Source organism: Neofelis nebulosa, chromosome 6 (genome assembly GCF_028018385.1).
Source record: "Neofelis nebulosa isolate mNeoNeb1 chromosome 6, mNeoNeb1.pri, whole genome shotgun sequence".
Taxonomy (NCBI): domain Eukaryota; kingdom Metazoa; phylum Chordata; class Mammalia; order Carnivora; family Felidae; genus Neofelis; species Neofelis nebulosa.
Window position 1 is genome coordinate 22,182,430 of NC_080787.1, and position 25,208 is coordinate 22,207,637.

Consider the following 25,208-nt stretch of genomic DNA (forward strand, 5'->3'; position numbering starts at 1 on the left):
ACAACCGCAAACAAAGATACACTCGAGGTGCGGTGGGAATGTGAAGGAGCTAACGAGGCAAGATTTTTCTGGATGAGTAGAAGCTGATCTAGATGTTGACGGATGGCTAGACCACACATAAGCAGGAAGCTGGGTAGAGAGAAGAACACGTGTCCCTCTGATTCTCTTTGGCAAGTCGGAGTCCTATTCTCTGGAAACCGAATCGTTTATTGATTCACCAGGGACTGCTTTGTGCTGCAACGCGAGTGCTGATTGCATTATGGTTGAAGTTTTCATTTTATTTCGTAGGTTGGCTGCTCGTGTTTTCCTCAGTGATATCCTGGTCTGTGGGGTCAACGCTTCACTTGGTCATAAAGGGGGGGCTTGTGTCCCCTGGACACTTTCTGCCTTCGCTGTCAGCCCTTGACTGTTTCTGAGCCCCTTCCCTAGGCCGGTATCCATCCGAGCCACTTGTCTCCAGCAAGTTTGAAGGTCGTGAGGTGGATCTCCACATTCTTGTGAATAACTGAGCAGTAGGTACAGACTCAAAGCTGCAGCAGCTGTTTTGTGTTTTTGCCTTGCAGTCTGGTGTCTTAACTGGAACCTTTTATGTCAGGACATTATCCACTTGAAAAAGTTTCCATTGATGTCATGAATCAGAAACTCGATCGCTCTTTACAATATACAGACAGACCTTTTGAGGTGCTTCTTCAGACAATAGGCTTTTTCCCCGGTGAAGAAAGTGGAACAGTGATCCTTTTACGCTTCTCATGAAATATTCACTCTTCGTATGGCTGTGAAAAAAATATAATTGGCAAGTTTTGTCTCCACTGTATTCACAGCATATAGTATTATTATATATCAAATGTGGTACTGAGGTATATCTTACAGGTTAGGTTTAAAATATGTGTGCTATGTGTATAAAATGGGTTATAACACACACACACACACACACACACACACACACACACAATCTAAGAGGACAGAGGGATGCCTGGGTGGCTCAGCTGGTTGAGCATCTAACTTTGGCTCAGGTCATGATCTCACAGCCTGTGAGTTCAAGCCCCACATCAGGCTCTGTGCTGACAGCTCGGAGCCTGGAGCCTGCTTCCGATTCTGTGTCTCGCCCTTTCTCTGCTCCTCTCCCACTTGCTCTCTGTCTTTCTCTCAAAAATAAGTAAACATTAAAAAAAAAAAATTAAAAAAAAAAAAAAAGAGGACAGAGAGTCTCCGAAAAAGTCCGTGCCTGGTGGTTTTAAGTTTAATGACTCCATGACTCATATCCTGACCATTGGGAAAAGTCATTGGGTTGTTTGAATCAATGGCGCACCACTTTGTCCCACCTCAATTCTTTTCTTCCTCCTCCGCGTTTCCTGGCTATATGAAGTCCACATCTTTTTCTAATCCATATCAACATCTACAAGCACCTATCTGTATCTGCCCAGACCTCACCAGTGGTCTGCTTCCTTGTCCTTTCTGCACTGGCTGGTTTTTAGGGATTCCTGAAGCAAAAGCAGATCCAGAAGAACCATGGATCATGCTCACACCACACAAAGGGCATCCCGTCCCTCTGTGACACAGAGACAATAGAATTGTCATCAGCACGAGGTGATGAACGCTGTTTTCACTAATTGGGTGAGCGGAGGACAAATAAGGGGGCCACTTGGCCTCATTCCTCAGCAATCCAGGCTTCAGGAAGCTTCCTTTTGGACTGAGGCTAGCTGCTGAACTCGGGGGAAATAAACACGTATCTCTCTTAGTTTTTAGCTTTGGTGATATTGCTTCTTGAAGTGACAATAAAACTCAAACGTGAAAAATATGGTTGCTGCAATAAGAAATTTCATGAATACTTTAGCAGTAACTAAACAGAGCCAAAGAGACAATTAGTAACCATGAAGATAAACATGAAGAAATATTGGGATGAGCACTGGGCGTTGTATGTAAGCCAACTTGACAATAAATTATACTTGAAAAAAACATGAAGAAATGAACTCCGGTAGAGCAAGGAGATTGACAATATAAATTGAGACTAAGAGACATGGAACATATCATGGGAAGATGTAGCATTTCAAATTGGAGTTCTGGAAAAAGATAATAAAGAGAATGAGGAGAGGAAATATGTAGATAGGTAGTGACTGATATATTTTTGATGTTGATTATACACTTGAATCATCAGAGACTAGAAGCACACATGATTCCGAGCAAGAAAAATAAAAAAAGAAATCTATACCCCTATGCACATTGTAGCACCAAAGACAGAGAAGATCTTCAAATGATTCAGGGGGAAAAGAGAGGACCAATAGTTAGACTGATAACAACCATGGATGCCGTGTTGAGATTTAGTTGTCAATCCTAAATTGTTCAGCCTGTGAAACTGTATTTCAAACACCAAAATCAAGACATACTTTTAGATAAACAAAAACTGAGAGTTTACCATCATAAGGCTCTACCCAAACTTCTAAAAACTATACTCCCATGCAAGAATAAAAATGACTCCAGAAGGCATGTTTGAGCTACAAGAAGATGCACAAAGAAATTAATAAACATATAGCTAAACCTAATCACTGACAGCAAAAAAAAAAAAATACTAACTATGTGTACTTTGTGGGGAAAAACAAGACAGAACTAAAATACTGAGTGACAATGGCTTCTAAGTCTGGGGGGATGGGTGACAAGAGTGAAAACATTCTATGGTTCCTGCCTTGTTTAGTTGGACAGTTAAGACAATGTGTTAAGACTTGTGACTTTGATATGGTATGCTAAAATTCCAAGGTCAGAATAGGTACGAATTCTGTTAGAGCAGTAGAGAAAATTTGAACTAAAAATTACTGTAAGATAGAGGGAAGAAAAAAGAGGAGACAAATAGAATGTACAGAAGAACAGAACAGAAATGAATGAAAATATACCACACAGTAAATGTAAATGGACCAATTTCGTCAGCAACAAGATGGATTGTCAGACTGGATAAATATAAGACATGGTTCTTGCTTTTTACAAGAAATACATCTAAACCATATGGAACTTGTACATGTTCACTGGGAGACAGCTGCAAAAATGTTCCCGGAAGCATTGTTTCTTCTAGAAACAAAGCAAAAAATAAAAAATAAAATAAAATAATAAAATAAAATAAAATAAAATAAATGAAATGAAACGAAACGAAATAAAAAACAAGAAAACTGCACACAACCCAGATACCCTTCAATAGGAAAATGTATAAATTCATTTCAAATACAAATGAATTAGTTGGCACAATGTAGGTAATGGAAAGAAACGACAACACAGATCAATGTGAACGAATCTTAAAAAACACGATGTTGTACATAAGGCATGTTTATAAACTTCAAACATACAAAAATAGAACATACTTAATGCCTGTGTAGTAAAGCCTCCTGAAACTATGGGATTCATATCTGGAAAATTTAGTGTAGTGATTTCTCTGTGTGGGTGGTTATAGATGAGTTTTCAAGGCCAGTTTTATGGACCTGTGACTAGTGTTGCTGCGCCGGTACCCACGTTTAGAAGGCCTTATGCTTGATCTCACCGTCTTGAAATTTTTGATAAATTTGGACAAGAGACCTTGCATTTTCAGTTTCCGTTGGGTTCCTCAAACCATGTAACCAGTCCTAAGGGTAGCAATGTAAGGGGTTGCCCAGGAACGCTTGAGTTGTACTGGTCATGTTCTTTCTCAATCTGGGTGATGAGTACTCATCATTTGTTTTATATACTTTATGTACCGCGTTACACATATTTACACATATGAAACATTTCATTTTACAAATTAATTTTAAATGTTACCTCCAGAGCCAACGGGTTTATAATACTCTCATCTGGAATACCTAGGCAAAAGAGTCACATAATCACTGCCTAGGTGGAATTGATATCTTATTTATATGGCTGCGATGTGGAAATTGGTCTGAGTTGTTGAGTAATTATACTTAAGCATATGCTTTCGACTCTATAAAACCCGGGTGAGTAATATCAGTTTGAGGGAAAAGAAGAGCCCTCTGTATTTCTTTACACAGTTGGATAACCAGCTGCTCTTGTTTTCATATTGCAAGTGCATTTCCTTTGCAAACTTGTTAGCTCCTGCATTATTTGGAGGCTCTGCCTTTTAAAAGCAGGCAGCACTTAAAAACTACAGGGCAGAACCTATCTGATTCGATTGCTGTCACCAGCAGCTGGTGCACCCAGCGTCCTCTGAGGAAGTGAGCTGCCCTCTAGCCACTGTGGATATTGTCAGACCCAGCACATCTGCTGTCGTCGGTGGCTCACTGCTCTTGGTGCCACTGTAGGGGCCAACGTGCCATTCATGTGCAGTTTGGCAGCGTCGAAACCCACACATAGAGACAGCTGGTGAAATAGTTTGCTAAGTGGTGCGCCCCCCTTTCATCTAGCCACCTGGATGATTCTGAGAGGCACAATGTGACCATCACTCTTTAATGCATTGGCCAAACTTCTTGGGAGTTTTCAAAAGCAATACAACATGCTCAGTGTTTCAGTACAGCTCCCAAAGCACTCTTGCTTGTTTCAGCTTAATTGTATCTCTTAAGTGCCTCTTGACTCTGACCTTCAATCCCCTCTTACCGTCTATCATTATGCTTCTGCTCTCTCAAGGGCAACGACGTTCAGGGACTCTGGTATTATGCATCCATTCCTTCAGTCACTCAATAACAGTTCATAGAATGTCTTAAACCTTAACTCTCACTCACAGATTTTCAAGTTTTGGTTTCCTTTCCCTCATCTATCTTTCTTTCTTTCTTTCTTTCTTTCTTTCCTTTCTTTTCTAGCGGCTCTGATTTATGGGTTGAAGGGCCTATGCTTCCTGGGTTTATTCTTTTTTTTTTGGGGGGGGGTAAGTTTATTTACTTATTCTGAGAGAGAGAAAGAGAGAGAGAGAGAGAAGCAGAAAGAGAGGGGGAGCGAGAATCCCAAGCAGGCTCCACCGTCAGCTCGGAGCCTGACACAGGGCTCCATCCCATGATCATGAGATCATGACCTGAGCTAAAATCAAGAGTCAGGTGCTTAAGTGACTGAGCTACACAGGCATTTATTCTTTATGGCAATGTTTTTCAAGCTCCGAACCACTCCCTTCTTTACACCAATCCATCCGTGATCTTTTCTGTTTTGTGGTGGATTCTGGAAGCTGCTGTGCTCCTTAGAGGTTCCTTGATGAATTCTCAGATGGCAGAAATTAAAACGAAATACAAAAAAAAAAAAAATACAACCTTTGGAAACCATAATTTATATAAAAGCAAGCCTCACCTGTACCTGTTGCTCTCAAATACAGTGATCGACCTACAAGGTAACTTCAAAAGTAATGAACACTTTTAGCTGAAAATGTGAGCTGCATTGCCAAAATATTACCAAAATGTTACCTGGTTGCCCAGGTAACTAGAACCACTTTCTAGTTCTTACTCGTTGGTCAAATTTGGTGAGTCTAGATAATCTTAGTGGCAGAAGTCTTGCCACGAATTAAACCAACAATGAGTTGAGTACTTATTTTGTGCAAGGCATTATGGGACATACAGGAGGTGCAAGATACAGTTGCCTCTTTTGAGGAACTTAAATCTCTTAGTAGAGATTTATGTATATAAAAGGATATTTATAACACGAGTGGCCGATGAATCATCCAGGTATTAAGTGCAGTAGGAAAGCAGAAAAAAAGAATGATGATTGGTGGCTGGGATCATCAGAGAAACATAGAGGCAAGGGCCATTTCTCCATACTAAATTAGACTCTTTAAAGTCAGGTAGGCTTATTATTTCTGCAGATAGTTCACTCTATACAGAGAAAACACTAGATTCCTCTATTCTTTACTTGTTCATTGCTTGAGACAGATTTATTTTGAATTATTGTTGGATGTCTTCCTCTTTTGTTTCTTTTAAATTGAGTGCACGTTTGCGGATTTAATTGCTTACTTGTTTCCTTGGAAGGTTAGGTCAATGAAATTTCTTCTAAGAATGGAGTCCTTATTTGGGGTTATGTGTTCTTTTTTACTGTTAATAATGAGTTTGATTCACTGTAAGCTAATTATACCTACGGGAGTTATTGAATGTCAGGGCATTGGTGGTGACAGGACCCCATGTCTTAGAAACAGATGGGCCAGAGTTTGTATCCAACTTCTGCTCACCCTAGTATTTATTCAATTTATTTAGTCTCTTAGCCTCAGTTTCTTTATCTGATGAATGAGGGAACATCTCATTGAATATTTATTTTATAGGATCACAGAGGATGATATATATACGATACTTCTGTTTGATTCGTATAGGGTGTCCTATATACACTAGCAACTATCGTTATTATTTTCCTTTTCTAGTTATCCCAATTCATTTCATATATGCGAGGGGGCTTCTGCTGAACACACAAAAGAAGTCTGTAATTTTAGGAAATATTTTGAGTTCGCTGGATTAAACTAAAGCCTTTTTAAAGTTAATGCTTTCAACAATTGTACTGGCTAGAGAACGCCTTTTTTTTTTTTTTTTCATGTTGTTTAGATCTTAAGGGTACTTCGTGGGTGGTCTGCCAATTGAGTTTCTTCTTGATTTTTTTTTTCTTTTTAAGCAGAGTATCTATAATGCCTAAAATGGGTATTTTGCCAATTTTCACATGCCTTGTTTTCTCTTCTCAAATCAACATGTCTCTGTATTTATACAATTCAGAGTTCAAACAACATTCATTACACTGCTGTCACTGTACATAAAGACAATCCAAACTTGTTATGCCCGAATAGAAAACACGATCCAACTAAGTGAGCAGATGTGTTATAGGAGAAAAGCCTCACCATGTTGTTCCTATTTATTCTCTGCCTGGTTTGGAGGGCGTGCCTGGTGCCGTGAGGTGGTGGTTAAAGGGTCTTGCCAATTGAGCTCATTTAATGAAACGTTTTATGCACATTTTGTTTCTCTGTTCTGTTGCACTGCCCTTGGGTGACAGAATGGTTTTTAGGAAGTTTGGCGAAACTTGTCCAGCCTTTGAAAGGACTTTAGAAAATGTTTTATAGTTACACAAATGAATTGTGTTTATTTCAGAAAACAAGACATGCTTTCCTAATTTTGCAGCTAAGACCGTGAGCTTTCAAAATGCAGGATGTTCCTGTGCGATCCCCTCCAGGTTTCAAAATTTACACCACGTTTTCCTCATGGTATTATACTTATCTTCTGTGTCTTTTTTTACACCGTTCCCTTATCACAGAATGAGAAAATACAAGCACTTGTCTGTGGAAAGGAGTCCCAGAATCCCTTGTCAGACAGAAGTCTTCATGAAAATGAAATTCAAATAATATGAGCCTTCTCCTTAGGCTCTTTCTGTGGTTAGTATTACTTCTCGGGATCAGGGGAAGGCAGGGGAGACTGTCCATCAGCACTAAGCCTAAGGAGTTCATGCTGCGGTCCTGCCCCAGTTCTCAAGTGTTGCTTGCTGATATTTCCAGGGTGTGCGCTAGGATTTTGAAGGAAGACGTCAGTTGTTCCGGTGTTTGTTAATACTTCATAATAACATTGAAAAGAATACCTGGTAATGATTGGCATTTGAGAAAGGAATGATTTCCAAATTCTGCATCCCTCCAGCCAGGTTCTGTTTGGAAAAACAGTCCCTTCCCCTCTGATTATTTGTTACAATATTGTTAGGAATTACTGTCCTGAGTCCCTCTCTTTTTCCGTCTTTCTGATTTTCCATTGGCCTGGGGTATGTTTCTGAACTCCTGACCAAAGACTGTTTACACTCATCAATATTTATTTGATGGGCACTACCCCCATGACAGGGGCTCCGGGAAGTGCAAAGAGCTTACACACGGAGTGAACAGCTTGCATTCACCCTCTGATTCTCTATTCATTCCCTGTGGCGATAGAGAAGGATGTCAGCCTCTTCTGATTTGTGATTCTTTACCTGAGCACACGGGGATACCTGCCATTTAGCACCTTCCTCCAAGGCCTGTGTTTTAGGACAACAGCGAAGTTATCAGCTGCCTCCTCCCTATGTAATGGGTCTTGCTTAACTTAAAAACAAACAAACAAACAAACAAACAAACAAATATGACAATGAACGTTCTAAGACGCAATGAGACAGACAACAGTCAAAGGATTGGGGGTGTTTGTTTCAAAGTGCCTGTGAAATACAGTATTACTCACTCTGCCTTCAGTCCCTTGGCAAAATGTGATTCTTCCTGTCTTGGGCGGGGAAAGACACCTACAAGGGCCCACTGGGTGGCCATGGTGGCCCCCGGGGAGTTTGTCTGCAGCACACAGGCACGCTCTATGGTGAAGTCCAGGATTTAGAAGATTTGCTCTTCCTGGGAATGAAGCCCAGAGTGCGAACCCTTGGTGACATCTAACTAACTTCAGGATCAGAGCTGACATCCAAACACAGCTAGCTCTCCTGATGCAGAAAACTGCAGGGCAAAGGTTGGCTTTTCCTTTTAATTCCTTAATTGACCCATGACAAAGGAGGCAAGTAAAATTTCACAATTTCTGGACAAGGAGGCTAAAGCCAGAGACACTGCAGGGATGCACGTTTTTCTCGAACCTTGCCGCAAGTGATTAGTTTGGTCATGGGACATAGGTATCTTGCTTCGCTTTGCTTAAGGGTTCTCCCTTGTATTAGCCCTGCATGTTTTGCATGAGGATATAAAAGGGTGTGGTTAGTGTTAAATGAGATTAACAACATTTAGCATGGTGTCTGGTCCTGAGTAGACTTAATAAATGTAAATAAAGACCCCTAGCCTCACTACCTCTTCCCACCACAACAGAGCTGCTGTTTAAATACCACTAGCAGTGGGTTCTCAAGCTTTCTATCTGCTGTTTTTCCCTGTTGCCTTTATGGAATCCTTCTTTTTTCACTTTGCTACTTCCCATATGGCTGATTATGCCACCGCGGCCACCGAATAAATATTCTGTGTATAACACCTGCTCCAAACCACCTTGTCTGGGCTGTGGTGGAGAGGGAAGCTTTAAACCCATTGAGTGTTCTTTATTTTTATTCTGTTTTTTAAACCCATTTGGTTTTAGACAAGGAGCAAAAATTAGTTTAAGAATGACGTGTACTACTCTCCCCTGTTTCTAAGACTCTGTTACCGTTTAATTCCTTCTCTCTACCTCCCTCCCTGACGGTGCCTGGTTAAAGGCTTCCTGTTTAATCATGTCATGTTTACTTCTACATGAGCTTATATGAATTATGTAGGTCACCAGTGTCGTCACTCTGCAGGATGAAGAGATATTTGGTTTGGGAAAGGATCCCCAAGACAACCTCGTTCCTGGGTCTCCCCACCACCCATCCCCAAGCAAATGCCGGTGTGTAATGAGACTTTCTTTGGACACCAGCGTTTCCCCTTAAAAGTGATTAAAGGCTACAGGCCTTCACCGCAGAGCTGGTTGATATAACATGACGTAGCAGAGCATTTTGAGTTTATACAATGTTATGTTTGAAATGAAAGGAGAAGATTGATTCTTAGTTCTTATTTGAGCTCTGGGGGTGTGTGCACGCGAGCGCGCATGTGTGCACACGCCTGGTCAGTCCAGTTCCCGAAAGCCTGGTCACCCTCGATGTGGATCAGGACCACACTCACCTATCTCAGAGAGGCCTGTGCGGCCACAATCGTACTTGTCAAGACCCAGCATGCATCCTCTGGCTGTTCAAGGTAGAACCCATCTCCTTCAGATCTGCAGGCACCCCAGGGAGGCCAAACCAGGAGGTGACCTCACGTGTTGGCTGTTTTTCCCCTGGATTACTAGTCTGTGTGAAGACCAATTTACTCAGAGCAACAAACAAACGAAACTTGTTTGCAGCCCCACCCTGACAACTAGAAAGACAGCCCCTAATCGGACAGCTCGCATCCAAAATACATACAGTATTTTGTTTTAAAAATTTTTTTTTCAACGTTTTTTATTTATTTTTTTGGGGACAGAGAGAGACAGAGCATGAACGGGGAAGGGGCAGAGAGAGAGGGAGACACAGAATCGGAAACAGGCTGCAGGCTCCGAGCCATCAGCCCAGAGCCTGACGCGGGGCTCGAACTCACGGACCGCGAGATTGTGACCTGGCTGAAGTCGGACGCTTAACCGACTGCGCCACCCAGGCGCCCCAATACATACAGTATTTTGAGACACAGATGATCAATTAAATGAATAGGCATGCATTTGCAGAATTTTCTGGATCGGATTGAACAGAATTTCTATATACCAAAACAAGTGGAAAGGCTGCCCTAAGTTAGCAAATCCAGTAGTCTTGATGAACATATCAATCATCGTAACTGCAGAATATAAACTGATTCTTTGGGGGAAGAAGAAAGAAGATAGTAATTCTATTTCTTTTCTTGAAAACCTACTTGGTCATGTATCTAATCGCTTGAAAAACAGTACGCATGCAAGGTCAAATGTTTTAAGAAGGTGGATATCTGCTGGATGCCCTGAAAGAATCAGTGCATTTATAAAGGAAATAAGGCCAAAATTGATCTCATACTTTGGGCCAAGGGAGTGGGGATAGAGAAACATACCGGTTGAAACCAACTCAAGAAGGTACAGAGCCTGAAGGCTAACCATTTCATGATGATTGTGTGGAAGATTTAGCACTGGAATATTTATTTTCTATTCCATACAACTTTTATGTTCCAGGTATGGTGTAAGCCTAGGTCTAGAAAAGACATCTACCTTCACTCAAATGGTTTACATCCTTGAAGGGGAGGAAAACAAACGAAGGATATGGAGCCATGCGGTGTTAAAACAACTGAAGGAAGATAGCTTGGGAAGAAGTAAGCATTAAGAGAGGGAAGAAAAGGATTCATAGACAATACAAAGGGAAATCTAATGGGATGTAACCTTCAGGAAACCAGCCAAGAGATTTGTATATAAAAACTCTACGTATTAGACACTAATCTTAAGCAAATAAGGTAGAAGGGGCTCTGAGTGTTTCTGAGTCATGTCCTAGTAATATTCACTGGGAATACCATAAAATGGGATTCAGATATCAGCCAACAATATTGGAGGATAATCGGGACAATCTGATAATCTGGGAAATTTGATCATGAGTATTTAGATTTCAGAGATTGAGATTGGCCAAAAGATAAGATTTCATATGAGAAACTCCCTGGAGATTATTCAGAATAATGATTCTCAGCCCCAGTTGTATATTTTAGAGTCACCTGGGGAGATTTTATGAGACCATTTTCATAATGGAAACTTCTAGAGATTCAAGGGAGGGGCATAAGCATATTATAAGTGACTCCAGTGTGCAATCAGATAAAATCACTGATCTAGAGTAGTTGGTCAGAAGTATAAAAAGGGGAGCAAGGAAGATCCCCCAACATAGAGTCTAGGTCAGTATTTTTCAAATTCAAGCATACGTCAACATAATTTGGATATTATAATGCAGGCTTGCTCTCCCTACCTTCAGAATTTCTGATTTATTAGATCTGGGGCGTAAGTTCTGAGAATTTGAATTCCTCACTCGTTTCCAGGTGATATTGATGTTCTTGGTCCAAGGACCACATTTTATTTTATTTTATTTTATTTTATTTTTTTAAAATTTTTTTTAAGTTTTATTTATTTATTTTTGAGAGAGAGACAGAGAGAGTGAGTGGGGGAGGGGCAGAGAGAGGGAGAGAGAGAGAATCCCAAGCAGGCTCTGTGCTGTCAGCACGGAGCCCGACGCGGGGCTTGAACTCACACACTGTGAGATCATGACCTGAGCCGAAACCAAGAGTCAGACTCTTAACCGACTGAGCCCCCCAGGCGCCCCAGCAAGGACCACATTTTAAGTACCACTAGACTAGGTACACCATAGAAGAGGAAGGTGGATTTACAATTGGGGGTAGTACAGGCATAATTGGCTCACTAGTTAGACCTTAGGTTCAAATGATGTTGTGACAACTTGGGGAATAGCCGTTGTGGTCAGTGCTATGATCTAGAATCTTGCTTGTCAAACTGGTGTCTTCAGGCAAACAACACAGAGTCACCTGAATGCTTGTTAGAAATGTAGACTCTAAGGGGTGCCCGGGTGGCTCAGTTGGTTAAACGTCTAACTCTTGATTTCAGCTCAGGCCATGATCTCACGGTTCATGGATTCGAGGCTCACGTCAGGCTCTGCACTGATGGCACGAAGCCTGTTTGCACTATTCTCTCTACCCCTTTCTCTGTCTCTCCCATGCTCACACTCTCTGTCTCTCTTTCTACAAATAAATACATAAAATAAACTTAAAAAAAAAAAAACAACGTAGAATCTCAGGCCTCACTCTAGAGCCAAAACTTTTATTGCAATAAGATCTTCAGATTATTTACATGCATTCTAAAGTTGGAGAATCATCCTCATGGTTCTTAGTCTTGGTTTCGTATTCCAGTTTTCCATGGTGTCTCACATCATAGTAATAAAATCAGATTCTCTAGGAGTGGAGCCCATTGTTAGTACTAGTATTTTCAGTACTAGTTATTTTCAGTAATTTTAAATATTAGTACTAGTCCTCGTATTTTTGAAGAGCTCCCTGGATGAGTCCAGTATGCAGAAGACTCTGATAACCACTGATCCAGAATTTAACTTGCAACAGTATACTCAGGCTTATTACTTTTCTTGGCTTGGGTTGCCATGACTCAGGAAATAGGAAGGCGTTGGAGCTGCACATCGTGGACATCAGGACACCCATAGTGGACATTAGTGTATCCAGTTGGGAGGTGAAGAGACGGCAGAAGCAGGGAAGATGATGCAGGGCATGACAGAACCGTATCCATCCCGCTTCCTTCACTCGAACATGCGCATCGCCAAGCTGAACATGCAGAACCAGTCAGCTGGCATTCTGCCGGGTTTTCCTAGGCCTCTTCCGAGCTACAGTCTCCTTATCTCACCGAGGTTAAATGGACCCCTTACTTGTACCCTCATGCATATAGATATAGATGTTTCCAGTACACAAATCTATCGTAGAACCTCCTGACGTCAAGTTTTGTTTCATTTAGTTTTGTGTTTTTCTTCACTCAGCAGATCATAAGCCTTTTAAGTGCAGGAAGACATCTTGTTTGTGTCACTCACACCTGGAACTGAAATCTATACACAAAAATATCCATACATACAGATGCACTCAGAGATAAAGCAAATATGGCAAAATATTAACAGTTGCTTAGTCTGGGCAAATGGAATCAGGTAGTTTATTGTCATATGGCTTCCCCTGCTCTCTAGATTTGAATATTTAAAATGTAAACATTATGAAAAAAGACATCTGAAATAGGCTTTGAGTTATTTTTTTTTAAGTTTATTTATTTATTTTGAGAGAGACCTCACGTGGGAGCATGGTTGGGGGGGGGGGCAGAGAGAGAGGAAGAGAGAGAATCCCAAGCAGGCTCCGAGCTGTCAGCACAGAGCCCAACATGGGGGGCTCCATCCCATGAACCGAACAGTGAGATCATGACCTGCGTGGAAATCAAGAGCTGGAGGCTTAACCAACTGAGCCACACAGGCTCCCTGAATTATTTATTTCAATTGACGGTTGTTACTTTGAATAAGTGTTAAAATAATAAAATTCACATTGCTATCGTTTGTATACATTTTGCAGAATATAATTTACTTCCCTTAGATATACTTTGATTTCTGAAGACACTTAGGATGGGTTTATACCAACCAAGATTATTTGAAACCTAAAGACATAACTGTACCTTACTGGTTAAAAGCTATTTTCTTATGAGAGAAATGTTGGTTTGGCAGAATTATTCAGATTGCCTATTTATGCTTATTTACTTATCTGAATCTGAATTTCCACATTAATTTCACTCAAAAAAGAAGGCCATATATAATCTTGGAAATTCATTTTGGTTTTCTTAATTTTTCATTTGATTATTTGTAATTCTTTAAAATGGCAATTTAGATGATAATTGATGTTATTAATTTATCTTTCTGTCGTATGAGGCCTATTCATCACCAGCCTGATAATAGTTGATGCAGAATTTCTCCTTTTTAGCCTAGAGAATGGCTGCTAAAATCAAAGCATTTCTGTTGATATTTTTGTTCTTTTTGAGCATTTAGAATATTTGCAGGGAGAATCTTTGTATGTGTCTCTGGAATCTCAACTGGGGACTTCCTAAGTACATTAAGGTAAGGAATTTTGTAGTTGTTATTTGATTTCTATGTAATTAGAAAAGTGATCTCCCCCTCATCCTAAAAATAGGTGAATAATCAGTGCATTTGAACTGGCCATTTAGTTTTTTTGGGACAGGCTGTTTTCAAGAATTCAGGCTTAAAATACAATGCCATAAATACTGTTAAGCCCCACCCTGACAGGACTGATGAAAATCCTCGAATCGTGAAGTTGTAACCCCACTGAGTCAGTGACATCCTTTTGGAAAAGAGAGGTAGGTAAGTAGCAGAGGTCTCGTAGAAATATGTGCCCAATGTCTAGTTTTCATTACAAATAGAGGTTAAGGGGACTTCTGGGTGGCTCAGTTGGGGAAGCTTCCGACTTGATGTTGGCTGAGGTCATGATCACGGTTCGTGAGATCAAGGCCCACGTCAGGCTCTGTGCTCACAGCACTAATTCTCTCTCTCCCTCTCTCTCTGCCCCTCTCCTGCTCACTCTCTATCTCTCAAAATAAATGAATAAATGTTTTTTTTAAAAAATAGAAGTGAGGATTTTACTCCATGTTGCTTGTTATTTTTTTCTTTCTAGCTGATTCCTAACCAATGAAGCCCTATTGTCTCTCAAAAAGCACCTGGATAATCAAAAGAAGCTTCCTTCAAGTAGCTTATTTTAATAGTTTTGTTCTCCCTTACTATCTAAAAAGCTTTTCCTTAATTTTTTATTTTCTTTTTATACATTCCTCTTATTTCTTGTTTTCTCTCTCATGGAGGATAACCAGCCAACTTCGTTCTCATATTAACTTCCGTTGACTTAAAAATGGTTCCTTTCTTCAGTATTTATTGAGACCTTGTAATATGCCAGGTACTGTTCTTGATACATTAGGGAGACATCAAAGATGCCTGTTTTCCTGGTGCGTGAGTACCTATGAGGGGGAAGACAGATGACAGGCATGGATAATCATGGTTAAAAGTAAATTATCTGGCATGGTCGGAGGGAATAAGTGCTGTGGGGGACACAAAAGCAATATAAATGGAATTACTAATGTAAGTATGTGTGTGTGTGCGTGTGTGTGTGTGTTGAAGAACACCTTACAATTTTTAAATAGGTTGGTTAGGGTGGGTCTCATTGAGGTGGTGACATTTGAGCAACAGCCTTGTGGCAGAGGTGGGACATTCCTGGCGTGTTCCAGGAACGTGACCGGCCAATGTGACACGGGAGCAGGAGAGATAGATGGTCTTTTATCCGGAATCAAATGTGCTGCCATTGGATAGCTTAAAAGGACAACAGTGGCAGCTTGTTCAAGAATAGCCTGGAGAGGGGTCAAGAGAGAAGTAGGGAGACTGTTTAGTTTTATTACCCCCCGGGGGGAGACGGCAGTGGGTTGGACTGGAGTATCGACAGTGGAAGTGGTGAGAAGTTTTGGGATGTTGATGTATTTTGAAGATAGAGCCAACAAGGATCTTCTGATGGACAGAGTGGGAGGTGTAAGTGCAAGAGAGGAATCGAGAAAAATTCTAGTGTAATTAAAAAAAAATTTTTTTTGGCTTTTCTTCTGGGTGCCTGAAATTACCCCAGCAAATTCTTCCTACACCTGTAGAAAAATGTTTCCATGTCTTTCATATTTCCTATGGCTGTTTCCTGAAAATCTTCATATTTTTCTTCTTTTTTTTTCTTACATTCTATTAAAATGTTTACAGTAAGTGTAGGGACACAAATCTGATAAAGGTCTTACCCAAGGGTAATCCGTGGGAAACTGCTTTCCATGTTTGAAAGTTTGGAAAGAGATAAGCACCGTGTTCTCTGATAGGTAACTGAGGAGAAGAAAAGGGGGAGACTTTGTTGAAAACTGGAGATTTCATGGACATGGTTCTGTATCACTGAACACCATCAGAAACTATCTCAGGCAACATTGTCACAGCCTTGATAAATACTTGGGTTGGCACCTTCCTTTGAAGACAGTCCAGGGTATCCCTTCCATTCTCATCTATGCTGTTGACTAATTGTACTAAAATCATGACTCTCTTGGGTCATTTCCCATCTAATTGACGTCACTTCTAAATGTATCCAATCCCATCTGTGAGAAACTATGGGAGATTTCCAATATTCTACATCTGGTAGTAACTCTAACATCAAAGTTTAGTAACTTTGTAGTTACTAACTACAACTCTAGTAACTCTAACATCGAAGCTTTAATACTTACCCTCAAGAGTACAATCGTCTTGGGGTGCCTGGGTGGCTTAGTGGGTAAAGCGTCAGACTCTTGATTTTGGCTCAGGTCATGATCGCGCGGTTCATGAGTTCGAGCCCCACATTGGGCTCCCTGCTGATGTCACTGAACCTGCTTGGGATTCTCTCTCTCCTTCTCTCTGCCTTTCCTCTGCTTGTGTGTGCGCACAAGCCCTCTGTTACTCTCTCTCAAAATAAATAAGTAAACCTAAAAGAAGAAAAGAGTACAATTGTCTTGCTAAACACTTGTTTTGGAATGAATGATAAATTAGGGAATTGAATGTGAGTAAGTCAGGGGATGATTTGAATACAGAGTGAATTTTGAGTTTGCTCATGCACATTTCTTCTGCAACGAAGTCACATAGAAATACACAGAACACACAGGTGCACCCACCTCAAATATCTTCCAGCTAGCATTATCCTTGAAAGTTAGTTATCTTTTCCTATTCTTTCACATTTGTAACATTCTTCTACATTAAAGCAAAAGAAAAGCCCACCTCATTCAACATCCCAGAAAAATCTAAACGTTCTGGTTCAAATTGCCAAGCAGTGCACACAACAGGAAAACACGATTTGTATTCAAAGACCTTAAGCAGAAATTGTCTAATTCTGCAGAAGTGATCCCTTTAGATGCCAGTGGTGGCTTGGTATAGTGGTTTTAAATGTCATTACAATTTCCAAAGCCCTCAGAAGTTAGGCAAAGTTGTGAGTGCAGATGACAAAGCCAGCCAAGAATTTCCAGCAGTGATATAGAAGTTGATTGAGGAAGGAGCCTACACATTGGATCCGATTTTCAATTTTGATGAACAGGTTTCTGTTATAATTGCATGTCTTGAAGGACCAACATCTCAGATTCAGGAAAACATGTCCCAGGGTTTAAGGCTGCTGAACTGAATTGTGATGTTCATGCTGACGCTCAATGGAGAACGAGGACCCACATGTACCCACATCTGCTGTTACAGCTTCCTGCCTATTTTCAAATCACTTTTTTTCCCTTTGCTTTGCAATAACTCACAAGCTGCAACTCTTCCCAGCCCATTTCCACAGCAAAATTCCAGTCTTTTTCAAGGTAACGTGCCACATCATTTGTACGTATTTATGTGTTTCTTAACCAGTGAACAGGTATGAAGCTCTGCCACTGTTTTTATTATGTTCCTATCTTTTTTCCCCCCTCTGAGTCCCTGATGACATTTTTGAGTGTTGCATTCCTAATCCCACTTTCCCCATAAGTCATGTTTTGTTTTGGTTTTCTCACAATTTAGCATAGTGTGATGATTTTCAGGAACACATATATGGCATTATTGCAGAGCTGACAGTGTGGGGTAATAGCATATATATATATATATATATATATATATATATATATATATATTTTTTTTTTTTTTTGTCTTGAAACACATGACTGTATTAGCTGTTAAGATCTGAACTCTCAAATTGTTTTGTATGCCCAGTAGAGTAGACTCTAACTTCTGGGTCAGGTGCAGAATTGTAACATGCTATGAGATTTTTATAATTATTTCAGTATATCATTTAATGGGGGAATGGAGTCTCAGAGAAGTCAAATGAATTTTCTAGGGTCACACAGCAAGCCAATGGTGGCAGGTCGAGAATCAAAGGCTGTGTCTCTTGACTCTTAGCCCAACACTCTTTCTCATTCAGATTGGTTTACAACTGGCTCTCATATGCTAGTCCTTGAACTTGCAGCACTAATATCATCTTCAAACTTGTTAGTAATGTCAATTCCGTGGGCTGGCCCAATGGCTCTCTGGGCGATTTGGATGCATACTAACATTTGAAAACCACTGGCTTAGAATAAACAGCCAATATCTGTGACGCAGGAGACACCAACACAATAGAAAGTGGGTGTAAAATATTAAGCACAGTTGGAGAAGGTTACATTGTTACATTATTCTTATGATTTTCATTGATTCAAAAAAGTAAGATATATATACAATATATATACATATATACAATTAGATATACAATATATGCAGTATACAATATATACAATTCTAAGATCTTGGTTGTATCCATTGATATAAGTAGATAATACAGCACAAAACAAAAATATCCCTTTAGATATATTCAGACAATAATATCCCTTTAGATAGTATTCAGAGGATAGAAAAATGCTACTTTTCCCTCACCATGATTGTTAACAGCAAGCCACCAAAAAACTACACATATGTGTGAAAAATCTATATATGTGAAAATCTATTTGTGTGTGTATAGTTATAATCTTGGGAATAACAAAATAGCAACCAAAGAAACAGTTTAATCAAACTGAATATTTTATAGTTGGAGAACTAGAAAGAGACAGTTTAAATAGCTGTGAACTGCCTTTCCTGTTTTCCCAGTTGGCTGCTGGAATACAAAGTTATGTGAGCCAGGAAGATCTGGAAACTTCCTTAAGTTCCTTACAATCCATGGAATTCTCAGTGGCTAATTTTAGTGAATACATACAATGTCTGGGGCCAGTTCAGAACTTTTACTGGGGAACTTAGAAACATGCATATTAGTCAAAATTCACTCGGGAATCAATGTAAGAGGTTTTAGATCTCCGTCAGTTATATAGAAGGATGACAATACGTTTTGCAGTCCTAACAAGCTTTTCATTTTTTTTTTTTCTTCCCATCTCATTTGGAGCAACGATAGGCTTTGATGCCAGTCAAAGACCAGAAGCGATGGGAGAGCCACTCAGCTAAGAGTTTAGTCTAGGCAGTTGGCTCTCTGCTTACTGGGTGGCTTTGGACATGTTACCCAACCTCTTGGAGCTCCAATTTCTTCATCTGTAAAATGGGGCTATAATATAGCCCTGCTCATGGGTTGTGGTAAGGATGAAATGATATCATATATGCAAAACCTCCGTCCCTAGTCATTCACCATGATGTTGATACATACCCTTCCAATGAGTTTCCTTTTTTTTTTTTTTTTTTCCGTGCCTCGGTCAAATTTTAGGCTTTGGTCAATTTCTCAGTAGTCTCTTGGTGATGAACTGTGCCAATTTTATCTCATCAGTTATGCTTTTCTATTTGATATTCCTGTCTTTTGTGTACCAGTCATTTCCTTATCTTAGTCTGTAATTGCCTTAGGGACAGGGATCCCCGTCACCCACTGCACTTAAAACTGTGTCTTTCATATGGTAGGTGCTCAATAAACATGTGTTGAATGATTGAGAGACTAGACAAGTCAGTGTGGACCTTGGAAATAAATGTAGCATATCCCAGCAATTAACTTGCTGGCTGAGAACATTTGTGCTTAGAGCAACAGTTCAGGTAGGGGGCACACTGAATAAGTCATAATGTGTGTTTCTTTTGGTAACAAAAATATCCGTTCATGACGTTAACTTCCCTTTACTTGTGAATCAACCTGTGTTTTGTTCCCAGACACCTGACAAAGAAATGTAAACCCACACTGATGTGTGTATTGATATGTATAGCCAGTGTCAAGTTGAATGTGAAGTAAAATGAAGGATAGAAATGTGACCATATAAACAAATAGCCCCTGTTGTTTCTTGCGAACCCATATGTGACACTAATCCAGAAATGCATGCCACGGGCAGTTGAAATATGCTTTGAATTACTGGCTGTGATGTTTCTGAAACCGTGCATATGGCATGATTTATACCCCAATGTTCTCAATCAGATTCTAGGGATCGATTAATCACGCTATCAATAACAAAGTAACAGGTGTGTTTTCTAAAGTCCTGTGCTTGCTAAAGGCAATTATTTCCCCCCTATTGGTGCTACCTCATAAACGCAGTTTGGAACTGCCCTTCTGTCCGGTGCTAGGAAAATTGCAAGTTGCATTTTTGCTTGGATAAAGCAGGGAACGGGATTCTATTCAGTGACCCTAACATTATGCTTCAGTCACAAACCAGACCGTCAGCGTAACGCTCCGTAGTTTGCGTTAGCCGAAGTTCATTTTAAGGATCAAAATGGCAAAGCTGAGCGCTGGTGAGAGCAGCTGATTGCCCCCGAAGAGGCACTTGACGGGACCTTTGCTGCTCTGGGTAGAACAGATTTTAGTGCTCCATTTACATTAGCTGGTGAATTAGACAGCCATTGATTAAGATCATTCTACGAGTTTTCAGTTCAGGCTGTATGTTTTTCCATATTTCTCTTGAGTTTTTATTAAAAGGCTAGTAAAAGACCAATAAAGCCATGTAGGATGAGGGGCCTGTGTGGCCCAGTCGATTAAATCGGTTAAGTTGGTTTAGCTCAGGTCATGATCTCATGGTGTGTGAGTTCAAGCCCCATGTCCGCATGGAGGCTGTCAGCGCAGAGCCTGCTTGAGATTTTCTCTTTTTCTCTCTGCCCCTCCCGTGCTCACACTCTCTCTGTCTCTCAAAATAAACAAAGTTAAAACAAACAAACAAACACGTAGGATGAGAGGGAAGGTGTCCACTGATAAAAGCTGACCACAAATGTTTGGAAAATAAAAAATAGTTGAACTAAGACTGGTCGATGAAGGAGGATAACTAAAGCGATAGCTCGGGAGGCACGGGCAGGGGAAAGGGCGCCCGGAGACCCAGCACAACCCTGGAGAGCTGGCCAGTAGAACAGGGCGGTGCAGATACAAGGCTTATTTCAAAGTTGAGAACAAAACCAGACGTCCCTCCCACCGCGGCCACCACACGCAAGACATCATTCTTACAGATAAAGGAGAAGGGAGGTTTTCAGGCACAGATGGCTTTAAAGTAATTAATTTCCAGATCCTCCTCTTCTATGTGTACTGTTTTTCTAAGGCTGATCTGTCTTAGAACCCACTGGGTGTCCTTTCCATCTCTGCGTTCACACCCGCTTCTCAGAAGCCAGGTCTCCCTCTCCCGTCCCCATCCTTACCGTAGCCACTTGTCCTGGTGCTAAATATCATCAGGAAGACCAGCAGCAGCAACAATTCTGAGGGGCCACACGTAGGTTATTAAAGTAATTTGATGATTCTGGGGCGCCCGGGTGGCTCCCCATTTAAGCGTCTGGCTTTGGCTCAGGTTATGATCTCACGGTCTGTGGGTTCGAGCCCTGTGTCAGGCTCTGTGCTGACAGCTCAGAGCCTAGAGCCTGCTTCGGATTCTGTGTCTCCCTCTCTCTCTGCCCCTCCCCTGCTCACGCTCTGTCTCTCTCTGTCTCTCAATGACAAATAAAAAAAAAAAAAAGTTAAAAAAAAGTGCACAAATTCAGATTGGTTTATAAGTGAGTTCTTCCAGTCCTTCAAAGAAAGATAATTCTTATGTATAAACCCTTTCCAGACATAGGAAAATATCCAAGGCTCCCCACTCATTTAACAGGGATAAGTATCAGTAGGTATGAAATGAATAAGGGTAACAGAATGAAAGGAGGGTTGGGGAAGAACAGAGGCTGCATGTTAGGGGTTTTGTTTGACCCACATTATTGGCTCTACTTACGAATTTTAACTCGTTGAATTTGTTGCCAACATTTAAAACCTGGGACATTTTTTCATAAATATTAGATTGAAATAAGACATATGCAATAGAGGGGTGCCTGGGCGGCACAGTCAGTTCAGCGTCTGATTTCGGCTCAGGTCATGATCTCACAGTTCATGAGTTTGAGCCCCGTGTCAGGCTCTGTGCTGACAGCTTGGAGCCCGGAGCCTGCTTCGGATTCTGTGTCTCCCTCTCTCTCTGCCCCTCCCCTGCTCATGCTCTGCATCCTTCTCTCTCTCCAAAATAAATAAACATAGAAAAAATTAAAAAATAAATAAAAAATAAAAAAAGACTGTTACAAATGATCAACAGTAACGAAGAGCTAGGGCATATATTTTGAAAATGGAAAATAGAAGTATCAAATACTTACTTACGAATTTAACTGCATTTAACTTTCACTAGATATATTTACAAGAGGAACAGTGATGTGAAAGGATTAACTAAAATTAAAGTATTTACAAATCATGCTTGTAGCCACTGTGTATAATAGAACATTTTGCATGTCAACTCAAAGTCATGTAAAGATAGATTATTTTTCAAATTTCTTTTTGGGGGGATATGTGAACAAAAAATAATTAAAAATCTTAGAATGACCAAGAGCCAGGCGTTTACCAAAAGGCAAAAACTGAGGAGATTCTTATTTAAAAATTTTGAAACAACTGTCTGAGACCATTTAGGCACATATTATGGATTCCAGTGCTTTCTTCTCACAGGGAGGAGGACAGGTTAGCAGGTGATTTCTCTTCTTCTCAACCTGGAATGAGACCTTTCCACCCTAAAAAGAAGACTCCCTCATATACACAAGAGTTCGCTAGCCTTTCGATACTCTTATGGTTAAATACGAATGGTCAATGGAGGATCATCAAATATTTGAGGAAAAACAGAAACGTGATATAGAAAGACCGTGGTAAGCAAACTGAAAAACGGACTCTGGGGAAATGGAGGTATTTAAGATAGCAGGGAAATTATAACAAAACAAATAAAAACTCAAACTCCTCTTGGAGAAATTAAAGAACGTATGACATCCCTAAAGCAATAATAAGGTGCCAAAAAAGGAAACATCAGATGGCAAAAAAGAACTCTTAGAAATTAAAAGTCTAACTGCAAAGACGTTTTTTAAGTCAATGAAAGAGTTAGAAGACAAAGTTAAAGAAATGTTCCAGAATGTAGGAAAAAAATGTCAAAGGTTCAGAAGATACGAGAGAGTTAAATGAAGTAGAGATTTGACCCAGGGAATCAAACATTTGATGAGCTGACTTTCCACTGAGAAAGAAGAAAGAAAATTGATGAAAGGGCCATTTAACCTTGATTTTCACTCAAGGTTCATTCAATGAAGCTTGGTTCATTCTCATTTAAATACCACAACGGCCATGGCACTGAAATAAGGAGAAAAAGAACTTAGCAAACTACATGTGTGTTCTTGCCATAAGTTTTATTAATATGTCATAACTATAAAGCTGTTCTCAGGCTTTCGTTGTTAGAATCAGTTTACAGACAAGGCACAAAATGTTTATAATTATTATAACAACATGTATATTTTTAAGCTTGAAAATTAAAAGAAGAGTAGGGGTACGGTTGATAGAGATTTGGAGACAGAAGATGGGAAGAAAGATGTGGGAAGAGTGTGGACCCTAAATGTTCATCTTAAAAAAAGTAGGAAGTGAGAAGATTCTTTCTGTAGGTTATGAAATAATAGATGTTCAATATTATTTAATACAACCATTAGAATGTATGACAAGGGTGATATCCAATTAAAGTTCCAGTTGGAGGTGATGAAGAGAGAAGGGAAAAAGCCGAATAGAATAAATGAGATTAATCATGTGCCGTGTATGGTTTACTAGGATTGTCATAACAAAGTACCATATATTGGGTGAGTACGTTCTAAGGGCTGGGGGTGGGGTGTGGAGGGAGAATATGTTCTTTCTTTTCTTCTAGCTTCCGGTAGCTTTGGGTGTTCCTTGGCACATCCTCCTGACTCTGTGTGTATCTCTCTTTGTGTCCAAATTTCCCTTTTAGATGAATTTGCCAGTCATATTGGATCAAGGTCCTATTTTCAGATAAGCCCATATTAATAGTTACGGGGAATTGGAATGTTAACCTTTTTATCTTAAGTTTATTTATTTTGAAAGAGAGAGAGTGGGGGGGGGGGGAGAGGGAGAGAGAGAATTCCAAGCAGGCGATAGCCTCTCTATCAGCTCAGAGCCTGATGTGGAGCTCGATCCCAGGAACTGTTAGATTATGACCTGAGCCGAGATCAAGAGTCGGTTGTTCAACCGACTGAGCCACCCAGATGCCCAGAATGTTAACATTTTTTGAGGGGATACACTTCAACCCATAACACATGGTGAGATTAAGAAAACAACATAAAGAGGGGTACCTGGGTGGCTCAGTTGTTTAAGCATCAGACTTTCGATCAGGTCATGATCTCACGGTTTGTGAGTTCGAGCCCCACATTGGGCTCTGTGCTGACAGCTCAGAGCCTGGAGCCTGCTTTGGATTCTGTGTCTCCCTCTGTCTCTGCTCCTCCCCTGGTCGTGCTCTGTCTCAGTCTCTCACAAATGAATAAATGTCAAAAAATAAAAGAAAAACAACATGGAGAAACATATAATTAATTTCAATACCTTGTTACTCTTTAATATTCATATAATATATATAAATATGCTATCAATTATAAATGAGATCAAGCGTCAGTCACTTAACTGACTGAGCCACCCAGGTGCCCCGGTGTTTCTCGTTTAAATTAAGATATAATTGATATGTAATAAAATTCACCCTTTCTAGAAAGTGTAAAGTTTTGTGAGTTTTGACAAATGCATATATTTAACTATAACTACAATCAATAGCTTAACCTATGATCTATCCTGAAATATATTTTATGTATGTTTGGGAAGAATGTGTATTCTGCTTCTGTTAAATAAAATGCTATATACATGTCTGTTAGGTTCATTTGGCCCACAGTGGTGCTCAATCCACTGTTCTCATATTCTGTCTGAACGATTTAGCTAGCATTGAGAGGGAGTATTAAAGTCCTCAACTATTATTGTATTGATGTTTATTTTTCCTTTCAGTTCAGTTAGTCTTTGCTTCATATTTAGGTGCCCTGATGTTGGCTGCATAAATATATTTTTTATATCTTCTTGATGAATTGATTGTCTGATCTCTTTGTCTTTTGTGGCGATTTTTAGCTTAATGGCTACTTTTTTTTTGTCTGATATAAGTATAGCTACCCTGACTTCCTATTGGTACCATTTTCTTTTTCCTTCTTTTAATTTTTGGTTTTATTTATTTATTTTGAGAGAGACAGAGACAGCGTGAGTGGAGGAGGAGCAGAGAGAGAGAGACAATACCAAGTAGGCCCCACACTGCCAGTGCACAGCCCCAGGTGGGGCTTGAACTCACCTAACTGCAAGATCATGACCTGAGCCAAAACCAAGAGTCGATGCTTAACCAACTGACCCACCCAGGCACCCTGTTTACCAATTTCTTGGAATATCTTTTTCCATCCCTTTACTTTCA

At 40.2% G+C, this 25,208-nt stretch overlaps 1 protein-coding gene across 1 annotated transcript in view; it reads left to right on the top strand.

Moving 5' to 3' along the window:
* LOC131515363 (uncharacterized) overlaps positions 1-25,208 on the top strand; it is a 327,128-nt gene that overhangs the window by 57,686 nt on the left and 244,234 nt on the right. The window contains exon 4 of the mRNA XM_058736129.1: positions 289-512. The gene's annotated coding sequence lies outside the window, so the exon portion shown is untranslated. The remainder of the gene's footprint in view (positions 1-288; positions 513-25,208) is intronic.